The sequence below is a fragment of the Chenopodium quinoa genome, unplaced genomic scaffold (genome assembly GCF_001683475.1).
Source record: "Chenopodium quinoa cultivar QQ74 unplaced genomic scaffold, ASM168347v1, whole genome shotgun sequence".
Classification (NCBI taxonomy): Eukaryota; Viridiplantae; Streptophyta; class Magnoliopsida; order Caryophyllales; family Amaranthaceae; genus Chenopodium; species Chenopodium quinoa.
This window is the reverse complement of record NW_018744297.1, coordinates 678,142-702,636: the sequence shown is the minus strand read 5'-3', so window position 1 is coordinate 702,636 and position 24,495 is coordinate 678,142. Positions and strand designations below refer to the sequence as shown.

General features: G+C 35.7%; 2 long non-coding RNA genes across 3 annotated transcripts; one reads left to right on the top strand and one right to left on the bottom strand.

The window, feature by feature from the left end:
• Window positions 1-12,939: 12,939 nt before the first annotated feature.
• On the bottom strand, window positions 12,940-14,296 carry LOC110695408. Of its 2 annotated transcripts, none has more exons than XR_002506046.1 (3): window positions 14,060-14,296; window positions 13,751-13,825; window positions 12,940-13,160 (listed from the first exon to the last, which is right to left on the bottom strand). It is a non-coding gene; the product is annotated as an uncharacterized LOC110695408 (long non-coding RNA). The 2 variants fall into 2 exon arrangements; XR_002506047.1 differs by having other exon boundaries at window positions 13,751-13,822.
• A 6,401-nt stretch (window positions 14,297-20,697) lies between these two features.
• Window positions 20,698-22,166, top strand: LOC110695407. The gene is made up of 2 exons (XR_002506045.1): window positions 20,698-20,980; window positions 21,782-22,166. It is a non-coding gene; the product is annotated as an uncharacterized LOC110695407 (long non-coding RNA).
• Window positions 22,167-24,495: the final 2,329 nt, after the last annotated feature.

Here is a 24,495-nt window from a genome sequence, read left to right as displayed (position 1 = left end):
TTTTTATTTTGATTATTAGACTGTTTAGCTAATAAAAAAAATTGGTGTTTATGGATATTTTTTGTAAGAACTATGAAATTAATTATTTTAATTCAAATTATTATATGGAGTATGTTGTATATGTTAATTTCTTATAGTTGTTGTTGTACTTATATATATATATATATATATATATATATATATATATATATATATATATATATATATATATATATATATATAAGTACAATAGTTTGCAAAAGGTGATACATATGTCAAATAAAATGCTACTAAATGTCAAATGATAATTGAAAAAATATTACATAATATTCAACAAAGTGTTATATTAGTTCTAGAAAGTGATACATAATGTCGAATAAAGTGATACCATATGATTAAAAAATGTTACTTAAGACAAGTAAGTGATACATAAGGTTTAAAAAGTAACACTTTGAAAATGATACTAATAATATAAAAAGTGTTACATAAGAGGGTTTATAGTAACACTTTCAAAAGTGTTACCATACATTATCTAAAGTGTTACATAAGACCTTAGGTAGCATGTGCGGAAGTATCACCCAGTAAAGTGTTACCTATTGTCTATAATAACACTTTTACCATTTTATGTAACATTTTTTGGGTGTTACTTGAGGTTAGTTTTGTACTAGTGCCGGAACCCTTATTTGGTTCATGACCTTATGGAGTTGACGATCTCTTGGATCGTTAAGGGGTGTAACCTTCATCCTATGAACGGTTTACAAGTTCCTTAAAAATTTGTTGGCGACTCTTTTGCTCTATCTTCTTCCCTTTTGGACGCCACCGTACTTTAGTGTATGATCACAGTGGGGTTCGAGCTAGTGGGATTTAAGGCTTGAAATTATTCCCTACAACAGTCCTACAAAGCGAAAGCTTCGATCCCTCGAAACTAATCACTCCAGCTGAAGGATCACTACAAGGGTGGCGCAAAACTATCAAGGTGACTACTCCAAGCGGAAGAAAAATATCCATCACAACAGGGCAAAGACCAATGTTTAAAGAATCGTCAGAGTCAGAGTCTGAGTCGGAGTCTCTCCCTATAGAGTCTTCTAGGTCTTTAGTAGTAGCACCTTCCCTTCCTATTTCTTCTCCTAGAATAGTTAGTGATCAAGTCCCTGAGGACATATCACTCTTTGATGTAATGATCTCAGAGTATAATAATATTTCTCCTTCTCCTTATTTCTTGTGTTCTTCTCTAACCAAAGATGACGAGCATTGCTTAACTAACAATGAAAAAGACAAAGAACTTATTAAAGCAATGGAAACACTCGAAAAGAAAACACCGGTAATTGAAGAAACTGAAACGGTTGATATCTCAAATGATTCAACCAATAAAAGAGAAGTTAAAATCGGACTAACACTTAACGAACAAGAAAGAACCGATTTAATTAACTTACTTAAAGAATTTATCGATGTAATCGCTTGGTCATACGAAGATATGCCAGGCATTAATAGAGAAATAGCTCAACACACTATACCACTAATTCCAGGAATGAAACCTGTAAAACAAAAGTTACGTCGAATGAAACCCGACGTACCTCTTAAAATAAAAGAAGAAGTCCAAAAACAAATAACTGCAGGTTTCATCAAGGTATCTAAATACCCCGAATGGGTCGCCAACGTCGTCCCATTTCCGAAAAAAGACAGAAGGGTAAGAATATGTGTCGTCTATCGAGATCTAAATAAGGCAAGTCCAAAGGACGACTTCCCTTTACCACACATCAACATTCTGGTAGAAAACACGGCAAATCACCCGCTCCTCTCGCTCATAGACGGATATGCAGGTTAAAATCAGATTCTCATGACAGAAGAAGACATGGAGAAAACAACTTTTATAACACCATGGGGCACTTACTGCTACACGGTAATGCCATTCGGGTTGAAAAACGCTGGTGCTACTTACCAACGTGCAGCAACTGCCTTACTCCATGACATGATGCATAAAGAAGTCGAAGTATATGTCGACGACATGATTGTAAAATCAAAAGACCGTCCAGGCCATCAAGTAGCCTTAAGGAAATTCTTCGAAAGGCTAAGAAAATATAATATGAGGTTGAACCCGTCTAAGTGTGCTTTTGGAGTCACCTCAGGCAAGCTTTTGGGTTATGTCATAAGATCTAGAGGAATAGAGATAGACCCAACCAAAATCAAAGCGATCATGACGATGCCACTGCCCAAAACCGAGAAACAGATTCGAGGATTTATTGGCCGGTTGCAATACATAAGTAGGTTCATATCAAAATTGACGACAATATGCGAACCAATCTTCAAAAAGCTCAAGAAGAATGTACCAGTAATATGGGATGACGAGTGCCAAAAAGCCTTTGAAAAGATCAAAGCCTATCTCGTAAATCCTCCCGTATTAGCACCGGCACTTCCCGGAATACCTCTTAGGTTATATTTGACGGTTACCAAAGAAACAATGGGAGCTATGCTAGCACAAGAAGTAGAAGGAAAAGAAAAAGCAATCTACTATTTAAGCAAGAAGATGCTCGAATACGAAGCACGCTATACACCACTCGAGAAGTTGTGCCTCGCCTTGGTATGGGCCACAACCAAGTTAAGACATTGCATGCTAGTGCATACCGTCTTCATAGTCTCCCGATTAGATCCACTCAAGTATCTATTTGATAAATCTACACTCAATGGACGCATATTGAGATGGATAGTCAATCTAGCCCAGTTTGATGTAAGGTTTATGCCACAAAAAGCTATCAAAGGATTCGTGGTGTCAGACTTTCTAGCAGACTTCCCAATAGAAGACTCAACGCCAATATAAGACAATGAATTTCCAGATGAAGACTTAATGGTCACTGAAGATGATACCTGGACCTTATACTTCGACGGAGCCTCAAACCAAAAGGAATGTGGCGTTGGAGTATTACTAGTATCACCTAAAGAAGAGCATGTTCCAATCTCCATAAAGCTTGATTTCGACGTAACCAACAATGCTGTTGAATATGAAGCATGCGTGGGAGGCCTTGAAACAGCTTTGGCATTGGGAGTAAAAAAGTTAAGGATATTCAGAGACTCTTCTTTAATTATCAATCAAATATATAAAAGGTGGAAAGTAAGGAGCGAAAGTCTAGCCCCTTACCAAACCTATCTGGAAACTCTCACCGATCAGTTAGAGAAGGTAGAATACACATAGCTACATAGGGAATAAAATCAATTTGCTGATGCCTTGTCAAGACTAGCCTCAATGGTTAGGATTCCCACGAAAATCGAGCAAATGCCTCTAACTATAGAAAAAAGGCAAAAACCAGCATACATCCAGGCTATAGAAGACGACGAAGTAGTCCAAGACAAAGAAGAAGAAGAAGAAGAAGAACCGTGGTACACGGATATACTCAATTATGTCACCAAAGGAAAATACCCTCTCCACGCTGACAAAAGAGAAAAACGAGCATTAAGACTCTTAGCTTCCCAATATGTACTCATAGGCAACGAGATACATAAAAGGGTACCTAAGGGTCAAGCTCTCTTATGCGTAGGAAAAAAGGATGCATAAAGTGCAATGAGAATAGTCCACGAAGGAATCTGTGACACTCATATAAATGGCAAAATGTTAGTCCAAAAAATAATGCGAGAAGGATATTATTGGACTACAATGAATAGGGATTGCCATCAATATGTAAAAAGATGCCCTAAGTGCCAAATCTATGCCAATTTACAACATGTTCCTCCATCCTTACTCTACACCTATACGTCGCCATGGCCATTCTCTAAGTGGGAAATTGACATCATCGGCAAAATCACTCCCCCAGGAACAGGAGGCCACGAATATATATTAGTAGCAATTGATTACTTCACGAAGTGGGTCGAAGCGCAATCATACGCTAAACTCACTGCAAAACATGTATCACTCTTTATCGAGAGGAATATTATTTGTCGATATGGAGTCCCACATGAAATGATAAGTGACAATGGAACTCACTTTCAAGCCGAATGTGAAGAATTGTTACAAAAATATAGCATTCAACATCATGATTCTTCCCCTTACAGACCTCAAGCAAATGGAGCAGTCGAGGCAGCTAATAAAAATCTAAAGACTATCATCGAGAAAATGACGGAAAATTATAAAGATTGGCCTGACAAACTTCACTTCGCATTGTGGGGTTACCGCACGTCAATCCGTACGTCAACGGGAAATACGCCATTTTCCTTAGTATATGGAATGGATGTCGTACAACCTGTCGAACTAGAAATTCCATCTCTACACATCGCGTTAGAGAGAAAACTCGATGAAGTTGAATGGACTAGGGCAAGATATGAAGAACTAATTTTACTCGATGAAAAACGACTAGAAGCTCTACATCACACTCAGTGTTATCAAACTCGTATGGCTAGGCATTTTAAGAAGGTCAAGACAAGAAACATCAAAGTAGGAGACTTGGTGTTAAAAGCATTAAGGAAAAATGTTTTAGATCCAAGGGAAAATTTAGACCTAATTGGTCTGGACCCTACATTGACAAAACAATCCTGTCAGGAGGTGCACCAAAACTATCTGATATGGATGGCAATGAGTTCTCGAACATGACAAATTTTGACTAACTTAAGAAGTACTACCCATAATTACTTGAGTAGGATACTCAAGAGAGCTACGTTTGGCCTGATTCCTTAAGAAAGGATACGTAGGCAACCCTTTACGGGTGCGGCCACTTTATTTTTCGACATTCTCGCGTCCAAGAATTAATTAAAAATTCGATAGAAGATCGGCGAAATATCGGCGTCGCAGAGAAAACTCTGGCGCCAGCCAACGACCGTCAGCGCCAGTCGACGACACTGTCGCCTGACGCCAGACTACTGTGGCCGGCGCCAGTCGCAGATAAGCGGCGCCAATTCACAGCTATATTCTGGGCATATTTCGGTGTTTTTCGAAAAATTTTCGACTTCCGTACTAGAAGAATTTCTGGAAAATTAATTTTTTTTCGGTTTTCATTGCTTTAATAAAACAAATTTAAAGTAAATAATTAATTAAAAGCTGAAATTTCATTAATAAAATACAATTACATTATTGATGGAATTTTAATAAAGCTGAAATAAATTAACTTTAAATAAAAAAATACAAACTAAGTCTAGTAATTGGAAATTAAGCAATGCTCCTAATCTTTCTTTTCTTTCCTAGCCCTTTTCCAATTTTTGTCTGCTTCCTCCTCCTCATCCATAACCTTAGCTAGTAGGCATCCTTTAGAGGACCTACATTCAATCTTAGAGTAGATAGTTTCCCCTTCAGCTAGGACTCCATGCTTCTTTTCTACCCAAACCTTTTTATCTGTGGTGTCAGCTTTCCTTTTTCCCTTATATTTTGTAGTTCTTTTCTTCCTAGGCATTGCAGGTGTTTTGAATTCAACTCTTTCACCTAAGCGTTCCTTGGCAGGAATCACCCTGTCACCTAGACGACTCTTCACATCAGTTTTACCCTGATCTTTCTTCAAGTCCTTTGAAGGTTTCTTCAGCCACCACTTCTTCACATCATTGGGCAAGGAAGGAGGAACGTTTTAGGTAATTACTTCCCATAAATGTCTAGTACTCCAATAAGCATCAAATCTGTCTACTTCCTGGGAGACAGAGAACTCGTAGGGAGGACGAATATCTCTGGAAGGAATATTCTGAAGTAAGTCGTATTGTCTTTTTACCCTGCAGGGATAGTAATAAGTCATACGAGACAAACTTGGAAGACGGCAGAAAGGTTGCTTGTTGACACCAACCATCCTTTCTATTTTCCACCATGAGATGACCCACTTGATAGCAAAATTGCGAGATTCAAAGACCCTTCTCCACTCATGGCGCCCCATTTTAGAGAAGCGTTTCTTCCTCCTCACGAAGCGATTCGGAGTGTACTTCTCAATGTTGTCCGGAGGGCTAATTAATTCTAGCCTTTCCGTTAGCCACATCGGTAAAAAAAAAATTGCAATGCAAATAAGTTATTATTACTATACAAAAATATATTTTTTGATTTTTGTAATTAAAAATATTATTTTTCTACCTGTAATAAAATTGGAGAGCCTCGAAAAGGCGCTTTTGGGTTCCTTTTCAATTCATCAAGACTAATCATAGTCTCTCCAACTATCAATGGCATTGGATTTCTCCCTGATTCAATTTGTTCTAGAATGGTGGTTATAATTGATTGACTCTCATTTTTTTTACCACTACTAAGGAAAAATTGATTAAGCATGCAAAATAAGAAAGCCCTTCTTCTATAAATATGAAAAGATTCAGAAAGAGGTTTATCAAAATAATGGCGAGCAAATTCTTTTAAATTAACTATGTTGCCATCTACTATTTTTTGATAAATCCCTTTCTTTTAAATTGAAGAAGCGTTCAAAATCCTTGTAATAATATTCATCTATTCTAGGGATTACTATGAGGTCATTTGCAGGGAAACCTAAAATAGCACCAAATTCTTCTGGCAAAGGGCTAATTTCATCATACCCTATTCTAAAGCAATGAGTATCAACATTCCAATATTCTAGAGCGGTATGAATGAAATCTAAGTCAAGATCTACCCCTTTGATACCATAAATTCCCCCCAAGTGAGACAAATCTAATTCTTTTCTTTCTTTGGCATTAAGAGACCGACACCATTCATGGGTGTATTGGGTAAAAGTTTTGGCGACTAGAGACATGATCGCCCAGGGATCGTGCAAGATCGCCAAGGGGTACCAGCTCCCTCTGACATGCTCAACAATCTCGCGGCGTCAAACATGTGACGTGGTGGAGGAGCAGGAACGACAAAAACATCGGAGTAATGCTGTCTAGCAACCCTCTCTCCCAGGTATGCGATCGCTCCGTAAGTCCCCAGGAAATAGCGACGCTCAGCAGAATATTGTGCGGCTAACCTAGGGACTGCCAAGCCAACCTATGGCTGGTACACCACCTCAGGCTCATGCAAAGAGCATCAATCAGGCAAGGATCTGTCTAGAGCATCACAAAATGGAAAATAAGAAAGAATCGTACCGCGATAATCCAATCTCGGACATACGCAGTGGACATCCCCACACGGCGGATGCCCCAAGAAGCACTCACTGGAAACCCGCGCGGCGACGGTCTCGCCGGCGCAGCTGAGGGGAAATACTCTTAGAACCAGATCTACAAGGAGTTAAAATTATAAGCAAGTGTTAGCTAAAATATAGAGCTAAACCTTATAGGGAATAATGTTTACCTCTACGACCCTCCAAAAGCCGGACAAAGCAACATTCGTCCCAAAGGACCGGTGTCGACACGAGTCCCTCAGCGCACGAATGAAGTCAGCATAGGCCAAGTTGGCCCAGTCATAAGTCCCGATCCGGTGTAGATCGCGGACAACAGGAAGGTAGTAAAGCAGCGCCCTACTACCCTTGTCAGGGGAGAACGTCCCTGACAACAAAATAAGCGCAAAGATGCGCACCCGCTGCTCTCGGGTGGTCACACCATCATCGAAATCCGCTGCTAGAGTCGAGCGGCGAATCCCCCTAGCACTTAACTGAGACGACTTGACCTCAGCTCGTGCCCGAATGGTAATCGACCCCAACAGCTCCTCGACCTCGGGAGAAAAGACGTCGATCCCACTGTCGAACGGCAGTGGCACAGAGCTGGACTCCAGTGCTGTGATGAGAACTGAAGTCCGTAGGAGTGACCATCATCTCACCCCAGGGAAAGTGGAAAATGTTGGTGGTGTCCTAGAAGAACTCCACCAGAGCGCGCACTACATGGTGACCCCCACTGGAGGCAACCATCGCCTCAGAGGTCTCAAACAACGCAGCGAGACCGCAGGATTCCCATAGGAGTCTAGTCTCGACATCCCTGGCGATGTACATCTTGTACAAATCGCCCAAGCCATCACAGCCGGAACCGTGACAGCGCGTCCTCCCAACAGTGATGCCCCGTCTCACCCTCTCAGAAATATGGTGGACGGGGACAAAGAACAAGGTCCGCTCATCCCACTCGGGGAGTCGACCAAGCGAAGTGGACGGCGCGGCGTCGTCCTCCACGGGCTCATGCTCCCGTCGAGTGTCTCGGGACTGTGAACCAGAGCCTCGCTATCTAGACATGCTACATTGTGCAGAATTATCATAAATTAAGGTTCTATAGTATCTAAGGTTCACCTAGCCGCATGATACTATGTTCGCAAAAAACAGAGTACGTAGTACTAAAACAGAGCATAAATTCAAATTGAGCATATACGGCATTTTTCAAGCAATCAAACAATTTCTTGCAATACTATAGTAATTATTGTGACAAATTGGACAAGAATTGCTAGCAAAAACATCAAGAACAAGTCACATTGCATTCCCGACCTTAAGAGGTCCAACAATGGCAATTTGCTCATTTCTTCACCAAATTCAGTCAAACAAGTCTCAAATTACTCCCAAGGCAATATATAAACATAATCAAGCAATTTCATGGCATAAAATTTGATAAATAAATAGAATTAAGCATTCTAAATTTTGAAATTTCATGAAATTCGAATATAAACATGTGCAAAATTCATAAAAACCGGTGTGAGTTTGAAGAAAACTTAAATAGATCGGGAAAATGGATGAAAAGAGCTTTGATTTGTAACAAATTTGAGTGAATTCGATTGAGAAACGAGCAAGAACGAAGCAAATGAAATTCTGCGGTTTTTCGAGCAAAGCACGACGAGCAAAACAACAAAAATGAAGAAGAAAGGGGTATTTAAGGGAAATCCCGTTCTGGCGCCAAGCGCTAGGCTTTGGCGTCAAAAATCAGGCTTGGCGCCTGGCACCAGTCCCAGCGCCTGACGCTAAGGCCAGTTGTGTGGCGCTAATGCTTTTTCAGCGGCGCCAGAACACTCAGCCATTCAGTGGGGTTGTTCTACCTTTTTGCAACATATTTTGGGTTCCTTGTTACGCCAGTTAGCCCCTCTAAGAAATTTGACACGATTTTTAGTAGTCGGCTTGATTGCACAAAGTGATCGACCTGATGGAAGATCGTCTCACTTAGCTTAAAGCGCCTAAGCATTGGCTCATTAAAAAAAGGCACCGACATAGTGGCTCATTCGCAAAAGGCACCGACATACAGGTTCAAAGCAACAAAAGCGCCGACGTACAGGCATAGCGGGAGCAAAGTTCAAGCGAGCTTTTAAAGATCGACAAGCGGAGATCTTCTGTAATTTCCTTTGGAAAATTATCGCAACAAATGAGGATGGCTTCAAGTGAGGATATCTTCGACGACATTCCCTAGATTGTGGAGAGTTGTCACAAACAACTGAAGGTAATTTCAAGCAAAGTTGTCTTCGACCATGTTCGCTTAGACGTGGAAGATGGTCATAAAACGGAAGAAGATTGTTTCAAGCGAAGCAATCTTCGATAGTATTCCCTTGGACGTGGAATGTTATCAATGCGGAACAGGATTGCTTCAAGCGAAACAATCTTCGATGGTATTCCCTTGGACGTGGAATATTATCATAGCGGGAGAGGATCGTTTCAAGCGAAGCAGTCTTCTATATTGGAAGCAGTTACAAGCGTAGCAGTTTTCAAGCGGGATGGCATTCTCTTGGTGGGAGGTCATCAAAATAGCAGTAAAGCAGCAGCAAATCGGTTATTTTCAGAGACGTGTGCTCGACGGTGCAAGATACACGTTTCTTAACTCTTTTATCTGTTTAACAAACGCTAGTTTGCAGGTATCGGCGTTACAAGAGTGATTTAGGATCGCAGAACGTTCTGAATTATTCTCCGTTTCTATCAATACTTTGACTTTTGTTTTCGAAATTTGCGTTTCTCCAAACTCAGTCAAAGTGGGGGCTTCTGTAGACACCCATTTGTGTCTCCCCAAAACCAAACCCGGCGATGAATACCTTTCACGTCGAATCATAATCGAATGAAGTGAAAGTGTAAAACGTTTAGTGTTGCGGATAGTTTTAATTTCTTTTCTCTTCTCTCTGTTTTTGAAAACTTATTTTAAGAAAACAACCAATCATGTTTGTTTGGTCCATGGTATGGGTCCAATAGTAGTGTGGTTGGATGGGGCTTGACAAGAGCTTTCCAACGATATATTATAAGCCTAATTTCGATGAATATTGAGGAAGTTATGGCCAATTTACTAAACTGGGCCCGTTTTGAACCTTATATGCGGCCCAATGATCTAGGGGAGGGCCTAATATAGATTTATCAACCCTAATGCAATTAGGAATGGTTTTAGTCTACTATATTCTTCTACAAGGTTCTTTTCATTCCTAATTCGATTAGCATTGATAAATTGACTTTTGTTGACTTTTCAGAGTTTTAATAAAAATCAAAGAGCATTTTTTAGGGAAATACGATTTTATCCTCCTGTACGACAATTTTTATCTGATTTTAAGAAAACGCGTGATTTTCTGAATCAACGCCAAACACTAGCTGTAGCGCCTGGCGCTAGTGTTGGCGTCTGGCGCCAATGGCCAGCGTTGGCGCCAGTACGGTTTTACGTGCGCCAGACTCTGTTTTGATATTTTATCTTTTTGGCTGATTTTCTTTATAAATAACATCGTAAAAACTCCGTTTTCGATAACTAGTTTTCATCTAATAACTAGTGCTCTCTATTTTTCACCAACTCTCATCAAGATTCTCTTGATTACTCTCTCTCTATCTTTTTTTCTAAACTAGCTGTTCTCAAATACAAAAATTCCGCATTCATTAGATCTAGATACACCTAACCATATTCGAAGTTGCCTTCGCCCTAGACGTGAAAGGTTTAATTTCTGAGGGCTTGGTCTCAAATCTCTATTTCCATTATTTAATTTAATTGTTTTGTTTATTATTTTCCTTGAAATTACTAACGTGTGTATTTTGTTATTAGAAAGAGGTAGGAGGCATCAAAGTAAGTACTTTAATGGTTTTTATTGATATTATTATGTAGAAATCATGTTTAGTTTGTTATTATGATTCCTAGTATCATGTCTAGGGTGACTTTAATATCAAATATGATTATATGTTCTTCCTAATATTTATGATTGTTAGTATCATGTTAGGGTTAAAGATTTGATTTTTATTGCTTAGTGACATGCTAGGGTTTGTTATTAATCTTGTTAGTATCATGCCTAGGATCTTGCTATGCTTTAACATGATTATTATTATTATTAATATGATTGTTATTATGACGATTATTGTTTTGATTATTATTATGATTATACTTTATGATTTATGATTATAATTGATATAATTTTTGTTATGATGATTATTTTTAGTTATGATTGTTATGGTTATTATCATTATTTATTATTATTTATTATGATCATGTTGCTTGATTATTTATTGTTATTGCTTGATCACGCCTTTTATGCATGTTTAAAGGAAATTGGTACTTGTAATCATGCTTAATAAGATAATTAATAATCTTGTTAGGTTTAATATGGTTATAATTCAAGTGATCGCCAATAATAGATTTATTTGTGCATTAAATTCAACCAACATAGATAAACAGGTTTAGGGTTAATCCTATTGATTGCATGTTAGTCAAAAAACGCACATGAATACGATCAGAATAAAGTAGAGGCCTATTGTTAGGGCAGGTTCAATCTCTTTTAGGTTGGATTTGTACCTTCATCCCCGAACCCTTATTTGGTTCAAGACCTTATGGAGTTGACGATCTCTTGGATCGTTAAGGGGTGTAACCTTCACCCTGTGAATGGTTTACAAGTTCCTAAAACTTGTTGGCTACTCTCTTGCTCTATCTTCTTCCCTTTTGGACGCCACCGTACTTTAAGGTATGATCACAGTGGCGTTGAAGCTAGGGGTTAACTCTTGAAATTATTCCCTATAGATATCATATAAATATATTTTTTTTTTTACATATCATTCACAAAAGACGGTCAAGAGAGAGGTGGTGAATAATGTAAAAGTCAAAGCGGGTCAAGTAAAAAAGAACGGAGGAAGTACTATATACTAGAGTGTGTTCAAAAAAAAAAAACTATATACTAAAGTAATCACCAGAGGGGACACTTGCATGATTTTGTGAAAAAAATTTCCCTCCAAAATGCTCTACTTTAAAAAAAAATTATATTTAAAAAAATTGAAAGGGTAGACATTAATAAATTCAAATTTAAAAAAAAAAAGTGTTACATAAGTCATTTAATTTCAATCAACTTTATTTTAATTGACTATTATTATATCATACTGTATAAATCCGTGCATTGCACTGGGCCAAAACTAGTTTATTTTAAGGTGACACTTTCCTTTATGAGTAAGTTTTATACCTTGTCTTTTAAGAGACTCATTTGCTTATCATTCTCTTTCCTCTTCTTAATATGTGTTTAAATTAAACGTGTTAAGAAAATTAAAGACCAAGGACTGAATAAATACCCTTTTAGGTTAATACTCTCTCCCAACTTTTAATCACCCCTTTCAATTATATTAGGACTCTTTTATTTTTCTGACTCTTAGGTTTTTAGAATTAGGGTCTGTTCTCATACTTTTATTTTCAGTTCAGTTCAGAAAGATGGAAAATTATTTGGTGACAAAGATGATTTGGAGATTCAACGAACCATCAATCAATTGAGCATTTCTTATTCTATCTCTTTATTGCTTTAATTTACTTGTTTTTCCTAGTTCAATGTTTATGCTTTGCTTGTTATTTGTTTTGCTTTTTAGTTGTTATGGTACGTTCTATTCACCTGATTTTTACTTATCTGATCTTATCTGAACTTATCTTATTTTATGTGAACTTATTAGTCCTTATTAGTCCTTATTTTAGTTATAAATTGAACTCCCTGATTAACCCTTATCACAACTTATCTGAACTTATTTTTCCTAAATTTATCTTATCTGAAATAATTAACCCTTATCTAAACTTATTTTTCCTGAAATAAGTGGAAATAAGGTGTAACGCCCCGACCTCTAATTCAGTTATTAAGATAATCTTAGCAGCGGAATTAACCTAACACGATCGGGACGTCACTGCCGTAAATCCCGTAAATCCCTCACGAGATTTACAAGGCAACAAACATACTTAATTAACAAACTTGATTTATTAAACAAAGTAATCTATTTATTACAAACATTATTCTTATTTTTTTTTTATAATAGCAAATCCTATCTTATCTCAAACTTTACTAAGTAGCTTACTCTTACTATTCAAATTAAACAACTTAAAACTATAACTACTATTAAGTGATAACTGAAAGTAAAATCCTCGCTACTACTCGTCTCCATCATCCCCAGCAGTACCTAAAACATAAAAACATAAAAACGGGTGAGCCGAAAACTCAATAACGAACTACTCTAGTAGTGTAACATCATTTCAATTCATTTTAGTTAACAAAACAGGGAGAATGGAATATCTTAAAACATTTAATAAAATTCATATAATGATACATATAACGTTCATATTAACATGCTAGTCGCTGGCAAGTATGACATGGCGGAACGTCTTCCGCGATGGGCCGGTGCCCATAACATAGAGAAGATGCTCAACATAGTTGGGCTAATGCCCCATGGGTACATGCATGACCGAGAAGTAACCTGTAAACATATACTGCCAGAAGGACTAGGTATTTCACTGTTATTTATCATGTTGTGCAACTTTTACATAAGTCATTCATAGATTCATGACATACTTTTGTAAGATCCAAAGATCAATAAAACAACGTTTATCAATAAAATCATTCATATAAATCATTAAACTGAAGTACATTAATAAACACGTTCATCATCCCGCAAGTCATTAAATCCAGAGATATAAATAACTTTCAAAAATGACATCATGCTTTTATAAACACATTTCAAAGGGAATTGCGGGTACTAGCAATAGCCGTTACCTCGATTTACAGTCTTATAACCTTCCTGTTAGCCTTTATTCTATCGTTCTCACTGAGCTCCGAGGTCCGATTCTTCTTGAAAATATAAATTATTGCATTAGTTGGAAAAATTATTAAAATTATAAACTCTTAATTATTTTAGTACGAAAACAACATGAAACTCATTTTTTTAGAAATAGGTGTTACGTAACTTTTTAATAAAAGTAATTTAATCATAATTCCTTCAAGGAGCTAGTACACAAGTATACTTCAATTAACTCAAATTCTTTTTACAAAACATAAATCATAAACAAGTGCCACTTAACTTACTTTGGGCTTAGTATTATATGAAGGCAACAGTCTCAATGGATCTTAAAAGATCATTTCCATTAGTTTTGACAAGAACATGGTCATGAAAGAAGAAGAGGCTATCTAGGAAAATATAGTATATGCTTTATGGTGACAAGGTTTTAGAGCGATGGAGATGTTGGCTTGGATTAGTGGCGGTGATCGACCCAAGTAGACGGTTGGGTTTTTCTTTAAGGAGTGTATTCATGGTTCATTCGTTGCTAGTAGCTCAATATATATATATATATATATATATATATAAAGAGGGGACTTGTTATTCATCGCCCGCAAATCTCTACATAAAGCCCACATTTTATAATTTTTTGACAAATTTGCCCTTTTTATAATTTTAACCGAAGATAAATTTTTCGCACTAAAAAAATGTGGAGCAGCACCGGATCGCCGAGGATCACCGGAGAATCGCCGTCGTCATCGGAAAACGAGGTTCGTAACGCATCGTAAGGACGAAATGGTGGCTGGCGCCTAGCCAAAAGGCCATGCCGTGGTTGTGGCGCCTAGCCAGGACGCCGCCACCGTGGTAACGACGCCTGGTGGAGAAGCCTCGACCATAGTAGTGGCGCCTGGCCAGGACGCCGCAGCCACGGCCAAGGCGCCTGGCCAGGACGCCGCCACCATGGCGGCGGCGTCCTGACCAGGCGCCCCGGCCGTGGCTCCGGCGTCCTGGCCAGGCGCCACTAGGGGAATATATTTTTTTTTTATTTTTTTTTTTATTTTTTAATTTAATCCCCCCTTTTTTTTTTTTGTTTGTTTTTGTTAATTTAATCTTAATGTAATTATATTTATACGTTATATGTTATTGTTACAGGATTATGGTGGAGACGGAAATGATTACAGTGGGATTTTTGTACATGATGGCCTGTTCGAAGATGCTCAACAAGCGATTGATTGGGCAAAACAGGTTGCAATTAGATCAGGCTTTTGTTTAGTAGTAGCAACTCATAAATCTCAACGGGATGGTAGAATGGATCGCATTTTGAGATGCGACCGTTATCGCAAAAGAGAAGAACGAGATTTCAGTAAAGCGATTCGGTTTGACTCAAAGCGGAAAGGTTGTGGGTGTCAGTTCCGAGTTAAGGTTCGACAACATCAAAGGCGTGACGGTTGGGAAGTGAAGGGTTACGGCAAATGGGGATATCACAACCATGAGCTGATAGCATACAAAGTGGGGCATCGGCAGTTAAGCGGCCTAAGTCCAGCTGCGAAACTAGTTGTAAAAGAAATGAGTGATGCTCAAGTGAAGCCCGCTAAAATATTAGCGTCTGTGTTAGAGAAATTCCCCGAAGACCAGCCAAACCGAAGACACATCTACAACGTCAGACAGAAATTGAGGTTTGAACGGTCAGAGGGAAGGAACCCTATACAGCAGCTTCTGCACCAGGCACAAGCACGTGGTTACCTTTACTGGTTTGAATCTGACGAAGACACATCGGAGGTAACTCATTTGTTCCTTGTCCATCCTGATTGTGCTGATATGATTTCGTCTTGGCCATCTGTGATTTTGATCGATTCAACGTACAAGACAAACAAGTACAAGTTCCCACTGGTTGAGATGGTTGGGATGGCTCCAACGAACCAGAACTTTCTGATTGGTTATGCAGTCATGAAGGATGAGACGGCTGCGAGTTACCGTTGGGTGTTGGAAAAGTTGAGAAACTACATCGGCCCAAATGTACAGCCATCGGCCATCGTAAGTGATTGTGAGGGAGGTCTTTTTGCCCCTATAGCGGAGCTGTTTCCGGAGTCGAGCCATTTACTGTGCACATGGCACATCAACAACTGCGTGAAAGTCAAAGCCTACAATCTTTTCAACAAGAATTTAGTAACAGCAGAGACATTGGTAAATGGTAAGTGGCGGAAGATCATGCAAGCTACCACAGAGGCAGAGTACGATCGAGCCTTGGAAAACTTCAAGGATGCGTACAAGTGGTGCCCGCCAATCGTAGACTATGTGATGCATCAGTGGGTACCTCAGAGGGAAAAGTTTGTCAAATATTGGCATTTCAAAATGCCTGTATCCAAAGCCCTCTCCTGGTCCTCCCAAATACGGGTAGCGATGTGTCCTAAAAAGCTAGGAATCACACTCCCGTCTATAGGTCCCCCGGCCACCTCACCCCTCACCATCCAAGAATCATTAACGGCCCTCGACCGTTTTCTGCTACCCGCAGACACAGTGGACGCAGATGATGTGCCAGATCTACTAACAAACCTACCATCTCGACCCTTACGCACATCTACCCTATGCGTCTCATACGTATCATCAAGCCTCTGACTGAATGGACCGTAATCATCATATGGTCCACTCTGATCGTCGACATCCTCATCTGCATCATCCTCGTCCTCGACCTCCTCCTCCTCGACCTCCTCCTCCTCCTCCTCATCATCATCATCATCATCTTGATCGTCCGCAGAACAGTGCACCCGTTCTCTGCGGGCCGAGGCCGAAATACCACGGGATCTAACGTGTCTGGGCCCCGAGCTCTCCATTGAGTAGATCGTACTCCTCACGACGTCAATACTCTTCCCCGCACCAGGTCTAAATTGCGATGCCTAACTCCAAGTAAATAACGAAACATAATAACGAAAACAAATTAAAAAAGTCGAAAATAAACACAAAAGCAAATAAACAAGTCACGGAAATAAAATTATAAACATAAAAAATATAAATATATACAAGACAATATACATATAAACATAAGAAATATAAACATAAACATATACCAAAAACAAAAAATATAAACTACAAACAAAAAAAAAACAAACATAAACAAAAACAAAAACAAAAAATATTACCAAAAACAAAAAATATAAATACAAAAAAGGACGAAAATAAACACAAAAGCAAATAAACAAGTAACGGAAATAAAATTATAAACATAAAAAATAAAAATATAAACAACACAATATAAATAAAAACATAAAAAATATAAATATAAACATAAAAAAATATAAATATGAACAAAACAATATACCAAAAACAAAATATATAACCAAAAACAAAAAATATAAACAACAAACTAAAAAATGAAAAACATAAACAAAAACAAAAAATCAAAAATGCAAAGAAAAAACCAAAAACAAAAAACTAACAAAACTTAAAAAATTTAAAATTGCAAAAACTTAAAAAAAGAAGAACATCAAAATTTTAAAGAAAATTTATAAAAAAAAAAGGGAACTTATAATTTTTTTACATACAAAAATATAATTCAAAAAAAAAAAAAATAGATAGGAACATAAAATTAAAAATTAAAACCAGATACAATTTTTTTTTAAAAAAAAAAAAATAGAACATAAAATTAAAACAAATAAAAAAAAAAATTTAAAAAAAAAAAGATAAAAAAAAAGGGAACATACAATTTAAAAAAAAGAAAAACAAATTTTTTAAAAAAAAAAAAAAAAATTCGAAAATAAAATTTAAAATTAAAAAAAAACAAAAAAAAAATTTAAAAAAAAAAAAGGAAGGAGGCGCCTAGGCAAGACGCCCGTACGGTGGTGGCGGCGCCTAGCCCAGACGCCAATACCACGGCCGTGGCGCCTAGCCTCTGCGCCGCCGCCGTGGTAGTGGCGTCTGGGCTAGGCGCCGCCACCACCGTACGGGCGTCTTGCCTAGGCGCTTCCTCCGTGGTGGTGGCGTCTCGCCTTGGCGCCCCACCGTCGCCGGAGGTTTTTTTTTTAAAAAAAAAAGTTACAAAAATTAAAAAAATTACCTTCTGGCCGGCAAACCGCCTTCCGCCCACCGCCGGTGCCGCCACTTCCTTGCCGGGCCGCCTCGACATAGCTCTGGAAATAATTTAGAGAGAGAAAGTGGAAGTAGAGAGTAGAGAGAGAAATTGTGTGTTTTTTAGTATGAGGGCAAAAGTGTCATTTCACTCTTATTTTGTGGGCTTTATGTAGGAATTTGCGGGCGATGTTTAACAGTTCACATAAAGAGAAGGGAGGAGATAAATTTTTGCACATGAATTGATGATAAGCATAACATGAATAGCAAATAGGAAGGAAGAACTCTTTGACTAACTTTCATTGCTTAACCGTGAAGAATAGCAATGAAGAGGTGGGTTTTGTCTTCTTATTGCTAGAACATTAAGAAAAAGATGATCAAATTTCTATTGTGATAATCATGGGTTATGAGCAACTAATTATATAAAGAAGCAAAATTAAACTTTGTACCATTAAATTCTTAACCGTGAAGGTGGTAATTGAAGAGGTGGAATTTGTCTTCTTGTTCCCTTTTATACCTTAACCTTGAGGGAGTAGGATAAGCTCAAGCTAAGTTGGCAAAGTCTAATCAATTATCCTTGATTGGTTTAGCAAGACATTAGGCAACAAGTATTAGGAGATGTAAAATAATTTTGATCTTCATAACTTAATCGTGAAGGAAAGAAGATTGAAGAGGTGGGTTTTGTCCTTTTGTATGAATCAGGGTATTTTGGTCATTTTATTCTCTCGGGTAAAAATACTGATTTTGATATTAATCTTTAAACATATGGAACATAAAAAATATTACTTACATTGAAATACATTTTAAAATAAATTATTTTCCTTTGAAAAATTAGCTTTCGGAATAGTATAATATGATTTTAAAATAAAATTTAAGACTAAACATTCATTCTTGTTAAAATAGAGACAAAACCTTAATTAAGCTAATAAAATAAATATTAGAGTATGAAAATCGGGTTTTAAAATCTCGGGTATTACATAAGGTGAGCAGAATTAGGCCTTAATCATTGTATGAATCTTAATTGTTTTTGTTAATAATCTTACTTAATTAGTCTTATTAAGTTTGTGGTTTTGTTCTTTGTTTATCATGTTTAATCTTTTATTTTTAGAGTAGGTTATAACTTGTGGAGGAGGAGAAGAGTACAATGACAATTGATTTCAAATGTTGATGATTGATTGTTGATGATTCATGCTTGTGTTGTTGGGTAATTGGTTTAATTCCTTAAGGCTTTTTCGGTTAATGGTTTCAATTTTTTTTGCACACTCCTAGATAAACACCCACCCTTCCCTTTACAACATATTCATGCTTTATTTTATTTTATTTTTTTTTATAAAAAATGGTTTACTAAAAACTCAATACTTAGACAACTTTAATGGGGTTGCCAAGGCCCCCAATTAATCTTCATGATAAACAAATTTCATTTAATAGTGGTTTTGAGCAAAACCGCTATTTTGTCTTAAAATCGCGTAGCAATATTTAGGCAACATCGCTACCCTCAAGTAGCGGTTTTATCCATTTTCACCGCAAAAATTACACTTTTCCCGTGATAAACAAAACTTGTCCATGGTTAGGAGTTAAGAATGACCGGTAACTTTCAAAAAAAAAAAAAAAGTGATCAGTAAAGCCTTGTTTAGTTCAATTTATTTTCTTATTTAGAAAAAATAAGTTAATATCAAATCCGATCAGAAAAAATAAGTTCAGATCAGATCATCGTTTTATGTGCAATATTTTATCGCTAAAAATCTTTAATTTGTAGTGAAAAATATTGTGAAAATAACATATTACTTCCTTTGTCTTTTTTTTTACTGGAGCTGTTTCTTTTATCACGTTTGCCAATGCACAATTTTAACTTTCAATAATTCTCTATAAGTAAAAATTATAAAAGTTACGGAGTATATATTATGATAATACTTATTGGATACGATTCTAATAAGATCTCATATGAATATAGTTTTTCCTTGCATATTATTCACAAAATACGGTTAAAGGTGGGGTAGTGAAAAGTGTAAAAGTCAAAGCGGGTCAAGTGAAAAAGAACGGAGCAAGGTAATAAAATACACATTATTACGAACCTTACAAGACTCCACTTGATATATTTTTTCCTTTTATATTATCATAAGGTTAAAATTTGGTCAAATTAGACCATGGGAGTACTAAATGCAGGACAATTTCACCTAAATGTAGAATAAGTTATATTTTTAAAAAAAATTATATTCCAAATTTGTCCTTGTTTTAACTTAATCCTCTACACTTTTTTTTAAATGATTAAAATTAATCTCGTGTACTCCTAACTATATAATCATCCATATTCCCTACTGTTTGATTTACAACCAAATTCTAACGTATTTAGTCTTGTATCCTATTTGATATTGAATACTATACAAATTCAAAGACAATAATAAAATGCACTATGAAGGTTTTTTTTTTAAGGTATGAAAATTATGTGCTATAATAGATAAATAGTCAAACAAAATAAAATTTTCATCTTGTACGGCTAAGATTTTCAAAGGTCTCCAGCACCCCCGTATACGATTTTCGGGGGTCTCTAGTACCCCCCGGCTAAGATTTCCGGGGGTCTCCAGTACACCCCGGGTAAGATTTTCGGTGGTCTTTGGTACCCACCGGATAAGATTTCCAGGGGTGAACAGTACCCCCGAAAAAATAGGCGGGGTACTTATGATGAACAATTACAACAATTCAACAAAAAAAATTAACAAAAAAAAACTTAGACCGGATGGTTTATGAGCGGTGAATGACTTTTTCGTCCCCCTAAAGCTCAGGTTGAAGAATTTTGAGGGGAATGGTCAAATGAAATGAATTGAAAAAAAATTAAATTAAATTAAATGGTGACTAAAATGGTGAATGAAATGGAAAAAATTGGCGAGTGAAATGAATTGCAAAATAAAAATTGTAAAAACTGAAAGCCTAGTGAAATGGCGAATAAATTTTTTTTTATTTTGGAAAAGGCTATTTCAATCTTTTGATTATTTTCGTATCATTAATTAATTTCTGCATTTAGGTTATTTTGTACTGCATTTACATTTATTTGATTTTTGTATATTCTCTTTTATTTTTCTTTCCTCTTTCCTTTTATAGATGATTTTTAGAGATTGCTTATCTTCAACCTCACTTCCTTCGTGGATTTTCTAGGTTTCGACGACAAATAGGTAAGCCAATAATTTCTCATTTCTATTTAATTTTTTTGTTTATGGTTTTTGTTCAATATTTAGTGATTAGGCTTAGGATTCTTCTATTGACTAACTTTTCCGTACTAATCTAATATAGTTAGTTTTTTATTTTTATTTTTTTTAGAGAAATCTAAAATAGTTAGAGGTGGTTTGATTTGATTTATGAAAATTGAAGTTAGGTGTTTCATTTGGGAATTCTTCGTGTGTAATTGTAATGCTTTTCTAATGCGGAAAATTGAATTTTCGACATTGTTGTTTCTTTGAGCAAGTTAGATACGGAGTATTGATTTAATTCCTGTAAATTTGTGCCTTTTAATTTCTTTTTTTTTTTTTGAAAAAATTGTGCCTTTTAATTTCTAGGTGTGCTTTTTATGCTGTCTATGTTATAAAGATTTCTATGTTTAGTTATGAAAACAATTTTTTTTACTGAGAAATTGAATTAAGGAAGGTGTATTCAGCCTTAATTCTTCTTGTAATGGAAGGATGATGCGGTATCGAGCTTCATATAATCGTACCTAAGATGAGCTTGATCTACAGGTTTTCGGGTTTAAAAAAAGTGGTTTAATATTAAGGTTTAGGCTTTGGTATGTGCTGAATTAACAGTTTTAGTGATTTATTTTGTATAAAGTATTCTTGAGTTTCCAAAAAAGTTTGAATTTGGGGTAAGTGGATGTACACGATTGAAAGACGAGGGTTTTGCCTGTATTTAATTGCTTATCTGCAATCATATTTGCTTCTTTTTTCGATATATATTAATATCTCTTTGTATTTATCATGTAGATGCTCGGAGTTGAAAACGGAAAAAGAGCCTGTGGTCATTCATACAAAGGTGAGAATGAAGATTATGTGGCTAGGTTTCATTGGAGATTATAGCACTGGAGGATCTCAACATTGTTATGGTATGTTCCTTGTTCTTCCCTAACCCCCTTTAACGTTTAATTCAACTTACGTAGTATAATGGGATTGATGCTTAAGGTCATTTCCTTTGTCTTACCTCTTCCTGGGTATATCTTTATATTTTAATGTTTCAGTTTTGGTGAATTGTTGTGTGTCTGTTTCTTTTATGTAGCCTACATGTGGCCATGATTGTTTTCTACGGGCCAAAGTCATGACCTCAATAATGTAAATAGAAGATAAAGACTACAGATCTAATTGGTCAGTTAAACACATAGTGTTCAGTTTTAGTTAAGTTGACAATCAAGTTACATCCAATTTAATTTAAATCAATTTTAAAGTTGTACTAAGTTGTCGGTGATCGAGTCACAGCTTATTTGAAATTATTTTCAAGGTAAAGCTAGTGTTTCATAGCAATACGCAGTACGCTCTTGCACACACATATTAGCTGCATCACAAATTTACAGCATCACAACCACATTATAAATGATTTTGGGCTTACCGTGATTGAGAATTAGACCGCAATAGCCGATTCCACCTCATCCCTGCAAAAGTCGTTAGCGACCATGCTTACGATTGTGATACTGTATCCGATATTTAAAACCATGATTAGATTGGGTAATAATGTTTAGAAATCTTAGACATACAAAGAGTTGAGAAATCTTATCACTCACATTAGAATGTGAAAGTGATCCATGTGATGATGATAAGAGTAAATACTAAATAGGAAATGGATCACTAATCACCATTCAGTTTCCACCTTAATTTAAAATTTTATCATGTGTTAGTTTTTTTTTTTTTTTTTTTTTTTTAATTTTTTATCTATTCAACCAATCACAATTTATTTCTTATCTCATTCTATATTGAATTATATTCGAAAAACACAAAATATCATTTAATATCATCGCTGACCATGCATCCCAATAATCAAGATTATTTTTCTGTTATTCTCCTTTGTGGAAAAATTAAGGGCTAAAAATATGTTTAATTTTTAAAATTTTGTTAGTGAACCTTTTGATGAAGATGACACTTTTCATTAGATTGAAAAAGATTTATGGAGGTTTCCAGCAAGACAAAAAATTGTGTGATTTTGGTTGTATTTCGATTCTCAAAATAATTTAAAGTATTATTTATTAAAATTCTATGTATTTTGATTATAATTAATAACAATTCATTATTAACTGTGTTTATTCATTATTTTACTTTTGCATTTTTTAATTAATCTTCACACTAATTAAAAATAGTTTATTTGATTTTGTTTTCTTATCAATTACTCTCTATGTATCGGTTTAATTTTTTTTATACTTTCTTTGTGATTGTCCTGTATTAATTTTACGCTTTTATTTTGGATAATGACCCTACTAATCCCTTATTTTGAAATAATAAACATAATTTGTCTTTTCATATACTTCTCTCCGTTTTCCTAAGTTTGACTCATTTTCCATTTTCATCCGTTCTAAGTTCTACTCACTTAGTCACTTTTACTTTACTCCATATACAACTTTTATATATTTATTTTTTATCATTCACAACCCCACTTAGGTGAGGCCCAATATCGTTTCATAAATCTCTTACTCTTTATCTCTCTCTTCTTTAGTACAAAAGTACCAATATGCGGGATTTTCATTTCCACTTTTCCTTAATTAGGTTGCGTAACTATTATTAATGTTAAGTAAATTGTTGTAAAATTAATATTAATATATGCTTCCTCCATTCCTTAAAAATTGTCTCATTTGGAATCTTTAGCACTTTCCAATGCATCAATATATTATACTAAAAGACAAGCGCCTCAATGTGAGGATGACAAATGTCACTCTCTCATTGGCTTATCTTATGTATAAAATATATCTATATAATTACTGTTTACATATTCAAGCTGAGTTATTTTTGTTAAACTTCAAACAATAAAAGCAAGTTTCTATACATGCATAAAATTTTCATGATTTCCTAACATAAATATTGATTTAATTTTTTATAATAAATATATACTTTCCAATACTATAAATAATCCATAAAATCTTTCCAATCTTTATTTATAGTTAAGTTAAAGAATAATAACTAATTTGAAGCAATATGATTAAAGTGACATAATTAAGGAAACAAATATTTCGTATTTTGAAAGGCTAATATTTTTTTTTTATGAAAATTAAATAAAATCGATAATATTTAGTTTGACGTCAATTATGAAATCAATACAAACATTAAAAAAAAAAATTAGATGTACAATAAAATATTGTGCACCTATTATAAAAGCTACCCTGTAATGAAGGAAAGTTATTTATGCTTTATTGATAAAAGTTAACCAAAATAGTCTCCAAGTTATCCTAAATTCAATTCAAGTAATCGGATGAATACAAAATTTTTTGATAAAGATACAAAATAGTGTAAAAATTACTTTTATCGTTTGTTGTACTCCTTGACAAATACTGAATGCTGAGCCGAAATGTTGTATTGGAAAAAATACATAATCTTGAACATAAATTTAATTTTAATCGGCCTTTCATTTTCTATACAATGTCTTTTACAATGACCTTTTGTTTTTCTTGCATTAAAAAAAAAAAAAAAAAAAACTGAACCAATAACCAATCTAAACAAGAAGA